Here is a 6,147-nt window from a genome sequence, read left to right on the forward strand (position 1 = left end):
CTATATTAATTTCACTAATGTGTGCAAATCAAGAAGTGTAGGGATACTTTTCAAATTCACGTCTGCTACCAAAGGTCCTTCTAAATTTTCAATTATTCGAGTTGGCTGTTTTACGGTAATCAAATATTTGTCTTTGTTGGTTTTTTTAATATTGACGCGCTTGGTATGTGTTATTTTTTAATGGGGTTCTTGTTTTGTAAAATGTTATTGTTGTATTATATTATTCTGGGATGTTTTTTTTTGCCTAAACTCAACATAGGATTTAGGACTACACAGGACCGGATTTAGGACGTATAAGTTATAATTAAGACCAATGGAGTTAGGTTAGTTTAGGTTACTTGTTAATCAATAAATATAATATAAATAACCATTATTTGTGAATTAATAAAATCAATTAATCAAAGTTCGTTGTAATACGTTAAAACCTTTGATTCCTGAACATAAATCTTTTTGATTAAATACGTTTAATAGGAAAATATTTTTTTTCATAGCTTAAAAATAATGGGAAAATATATCTTTTTTAAAACATTTTTGAAGTAATAAGGGTCTATAAAATACTGTCGATTTAAAAAAAAGATTTTCGCTACTTATTAGTGGCATAAAAATATTTTTAATTTGGTAATTTTGAATTCCCGCAATAACGGTCATTGCATTGGCCAAGCCCCCAATACGTCACGATTCGTGTTAATTTTGAACTTTGTTCCTTACCGTTTAAATGTGTATAGAACATCGTCACGAATCTTGACGTCATAATAATCAATGCCAAACATGTTGCGTTTTTCTAGTGACATTTTTTTTGTTTAATTTTTTCAAAGTTATGTATGAAAACATTTCTCCAAAATATCCATATTATTGATTTTGAAAATAAAATTAATTACTCTTAATCCATTTCATATATTTTTATCGGCATTCGTAGTATGTGATTTTTCCCCGTTATGTATATTTATTTTTTTTAAACTACATAATATTTAAATAAAAAGAGCGGTACAAAATTTTTATCGTCTGGGAAATGAAATAAAAAAATATTTTATATTTTCAATACAATATAAGGTGGGTCCTATAGTAATAAAAAAAACTTCAGCCCTACGGGAATTGGTAAACAAAAAATGTTTTCTTATGCGCGGTAAAAATTAGAGCACCAAAATTTTTTTTAATTCTTTTTAAAATAAATATTTGCGTTCTTATAATTTACCCAAATATTTAATTTTGAGGGCCATTTTCAACGAGTTTTAAATAACTCACTATTAGAAAATGGGTATCAAGTTGGGGTACAGTGGGATTAGAACCAGGGACCTTTGGTCCGTGAGTCCGAGACACTAGCCACAGGACCACAACCCGATCTTGAAAATGTATGAAAAAAAACATAAATAATATTTCAATAAAAACTAACTTCTTTGAACGCCGGCACTAGTCCATATGAATCAACGAATGATAAGAAACTTCTGAAAGATTTCCGGTTTACTGTAAGTCAACGGACCAATCGTGTATAATTTGAGTTATTTTGCACCAGTCCAAATTTGTACCGTCAGGGAACAAACCGTTAACTTAAAAATTATTTTAATTCAGGTTATCAGAACAGTTTGTCATAAAAATTTAAGTACAACTTTTTAAAAATATGTCTAACCCTGAATGTTTGACGAAATACACGAAAATAAGCGTGTATTATTAGTACACGCTTATTTTCATGTTCGTTTTTCTTAGGGAAACATGTATATTTATTTCTTGCATAATTTATTTATATATATTTTTCTTTGAATGTTTTCCAAAATAACATTTGAGACTGGTATTTGAACATATAGTATTTTTTGTTCCCGCAAAGCCGAGGCTTATTTGCGGGTTACATTTTTAAAAAAGTGTTATATATAATAATATCCTAAATCTTAGCATACTAGAAAAAATTGCGAAAATTTCCATCGAAATTTTCCCATCAAGTTTCAGAGCTGTATGTTATCTTTTACTGAAAAAAAGTCCGGAGTCTCAAAGTTTTTTCATAATTTTTCTGATCAGGTTAGTCTATTATATTAATTGGATAATTTATTTAGTGCCATTTTTGTGAAAATCGCCTCAAGGGCGCTGCACAGTAAATAAATATCCCAGAACGTCTTGCAGCTACTGAGCGCTCTCAGCGAATAGCGAATTTTATTTTCAATTTATTGAGTAGACAAAAAGTTAGAAGTGTTAATGTTTTTTAACTCCATCATCAGGGTTGCATTCGACGAGAATGTACATAATCAAAAGATGTTCTTTTTTAGTGTATAAAAATAGTTTGTTTTTGAATGTTTACAAACAACATTCGTTTTTTATGTATCCTAATCAGATTATTTCCTTAAATTCCTTATAATTTTTTCCCATTTATTTCTTTTTACTGGATTTTTGGTAGTACTAAAATAATGTCAACTGGCGTTTGATACGTTTTTAAAAATCGCGTTCCTAAATACAGTGCATCCCTGTTGGTGAGAAGAGCAGAGTTTGACATTTGCAAAAAGATTTCTATATTTGAAAAATAACTGTTTAAAGTTTGGGAATTCAACCATAAACAAGTACCTAGGTACCTACTTAAATTAAATATTTGAAAATGAATTATTTCATGTTCTGGAATTCAATCATAAACAAGTACGCTAAATACAACAATTGATATTAAACTCTTGATTGCGGTCATTTAATAATCTATATACGAGTATGTACTCAAATCTAGCTATTGCTATTGCAAAGCATTGCGGGTTCAGCTCGATTAATATTTTTTCAAAACAGTTTATAACTTTTTCTTGGTTAAAATTCTTTGCTTTCAGATTTAAAGTGTTGGGATCACACTTACGTTCTGTCCTCGTAATAATTTTGCTGTTGTGGTACTCAGCTTCTGAGACGAAACTTGCCAAGTCACTTAATTTGACATCTCTTTTTTTCCAAATTGTTGACGGCAGCGCAATATTTGCTATTTCTAGATGTAGGACGTAGCTGGGTAATATATTATAAAAATATCGTGTCTATTTATTAAAACGTCATTGCCCGTTACACAGACGCTAAGTCAATATTATTAAAACTTTTTCCATGAACTCCTGCAACGTCAGATGATAAATCAATAATTTGGAATTCATATTTCTTTTAAACCAAAACCAGTTTATTTGAAGTTTATCGTATTTTACGGTTTTAACTTTAACATATTGGCGTTCTAAGAATAGAGGAGTAACGTTGCGTCAAATATTCATTACTAATTTATTACGAAAACTCTTATTGTTCTTTAGTTTTAATCCTGGGATTGGTTGGCAGCAAAATCCTGTATCTCGTCCTCCACTCCACTCGGTCTTCAGCGGTCTTCTTCAGCTCTGTATATGAGGTACAGCAGTGGCGAGCGGTTTTTTTTATGGGTAATCTACAAAAAAATATCACTAAAGTCCTTAAAATATAGCATGATTAGAATGACAGTTGTCAGAAAAACTGACGACATAACTTTGTTGTAACGTCTAAGGAGTGATTTTTATTGACACACAAAAAATCATTCGTATTTGGTATGTTAATTTATTTTTTCAATACCATGCTAGACAAATAAATAATAACAATCAACATAAATATTTAAAATCAGCTTTAAAACTAAAAAAAAACTAAAATAAACCTAATTATTAACGACGTTCTTACACGGTTACATCATTTTGCAAAAACGTTAGAAATGGGTCAAATTGATCAATGTAATTTGATCGAATAAAAAAATTATTCGTTAGATAATGAAAAAAAAAAAAGTATAAATGTCTTATTTTTTGGTGAATAGTTGTATTCAACACACTATAATAGGCTTGTTTTTTGCGTTTTTATATCAATTTTCGGAAACAGAGTTTCATGTTTGCATGAAAAAACTGATAAAATCGATTTGATCGGTACATGATCAGTGATCAGTAATTCCCCATCACTATTGACATGAGTTTGACAGCTGTCATTTTAATCAAGCTAAATTGTAAGAACTATAATTTGTACCTACATATAAGTACATAATATTAAGTTGAAGAAAAGGTAATTTCGTATTTTTTGCTTTATTTCAATGCTTTATAAAAAGTGTTATAATTATCCGATTTAAGTCAAATATGCGCCGTTCTGTTTGATAATTTGTTGTCAACAAGAATTCAACTTTATAATGCCCCTCTCGTAGAAGCCCTTGTCTCTATTGGCAATAAACTCGGACAGCCAATTTTCACAGGACTCTATTGAGGCCAAATTTGTACCCCCAAGCGCGTTGGCCATAGACAGGAACAGGTGGTAGTCACTTGGTGCCAGGTCCGGACTATAGGGTGGATGCATAAGAACTTCCCATCCGTGCTCACGGAGCTTCTGGCGCGTCATCAAAGATGTGTGCGGCCTGGCGTTGTCCTAGTGAAACACGATTCCTGTCCTATTCAACAATGCTGGCTGCTTCTGTTCGATCGCTAGCTTTAAACGGTTGAGTTGTTCACAATAGAGGGCAGAATTGAGCGTTTGGCCATAGGGGAGCAGCTCATAGTAGAGTATTCTCTGCTAATCCCGCCAAACACATAGCAACACCATCCTGGCCGTCAGTCCTGGTTTGGCCATGGTCTGGACCGCTTCGTTGGGTTTCAACCACGCTTGACATTGTCGTAAGTGACCCACTTTTCATCACCAGTCACCACCCGCTTCAGAAATGGGTCGGTTTTGTTGTGATTCAGCAACGATTCGCAGATGGAAATTCGGTCCATGAGGTTTTTTTGCGTCAGCTCGTGTTGCAACCAAATACCGATCTGTTTTGTGATGCTACGACTGCTATCATGACGGTCTATCTCGATGTTTTTAATGACCTTATCGACATTCTCGACGACAGGCCTGCCAGAGCGTGGTGCATCATTCACCTCCACTACACCAGAACGAAATCGCTTGAACCACTGATGTGCAGCACGAACCGAAAGAGTATTGGCCCCGTATATATAGCATTTTTTTTGTTCGCTTTCGACGCGTTTTTCCCTTTCAGGTGTAAAAATGTAAAATATGGCGAATTTCTTCCTTTGAGACCTCCAAACTCGACGCACGATAGTTAACGACTGAACCGACCAAGCGCAATACTTTAAATAAGCGTTTGTAGTATAAACTTACACCTTTACAACGCTGTATCGTATGATCCGATGTGACCAACAGTGAACGAGATATACTTAGTTGAAAAAAAGGGCGTGAAATACGAAATTACTTTTTCCTCAATCAGATGCATAAGTAATATAATTATCTATTTTTTTGTGGTTCTGTGGATATCAACTCAAACAATTATTATTATTATTAACTTCGCGATAAACCTATCTTTATTCTACACTATTTTAATACAACACTTGTACTTTTATTAAAAAATACCACAGTGACATTAAGCAGTTGTTTCCATTATGATTGAAATGTCAACACTGAGCACTGGCCGATTTTTTTTTAATGAATGATTCTAAAAATGGCCACTTCGATCGCCACATGTCCTATAATATACGGTATTAGTACTCGTATTACGCGTTGTTAAATTAATGTTAAAAAAAACGTCGCGTTTTATTCGGACTAATACGGTATTAGTCCTCGTATTATGCGTTGTTAAATTAATGTTCAAAAAACATCGCGCTTTATTCGGACTAACACGGTATTACTATTGCGCGTTGTTAAATTAATGTTCAAAAAAACGTCGCGCTTTATTTGGACTAATCTACTCGTATTACGCGTTGTTAAATTAATGTTCAAAAAACGTCGCGTTTTATTCGGACTAACACGGTATTACTATTACGCGTTGTCAAATTAATGTTAAAAAAATGCTTGCATTTCATTTTTGTGTCGTGTTTTTTTTAATGTGTAAAAAATGTTACGGTGTATACAGGAAGAGCATGTGTACAAAGCACGACGCAATAATACGCAAATAATCTCAGTGAGTTTAGCATAAATTCCGCGATACGATGGAACACGAGCGGAATCATGGCGGATAAGTCGCCATCACATGGAGTTATGGTTTATCATTGTTAACTATGGTGACCTCATGACCCGCCGTCAGTAGTGTCTTCCCGTAGGCCGGCTGCACAAAGGTCGTACAAATCCACACGACGCGACGCGGTAAAACTTGGGTGGATTGATTTAACCTGCGGTGCTATTCTGAACCGCGCCCGCGGCCGTAGGAAACACTTTTATCTC

Source organism: Micrasema longulum, unplaced genomic scaffold, assembly GCF_059751315.1.
Source record: "Micrasema longulum isolate JH-2025_06_02 unplaced genomic scaffold, ASM5975131v1 h1tg000403l, whole genome shotgun sequence".
NCBI lineage: Eukaryota > Metazoa > Arthropoda > Insecta > Trichoptera > Brachycentridae > Micrasema > Micrasema longulum.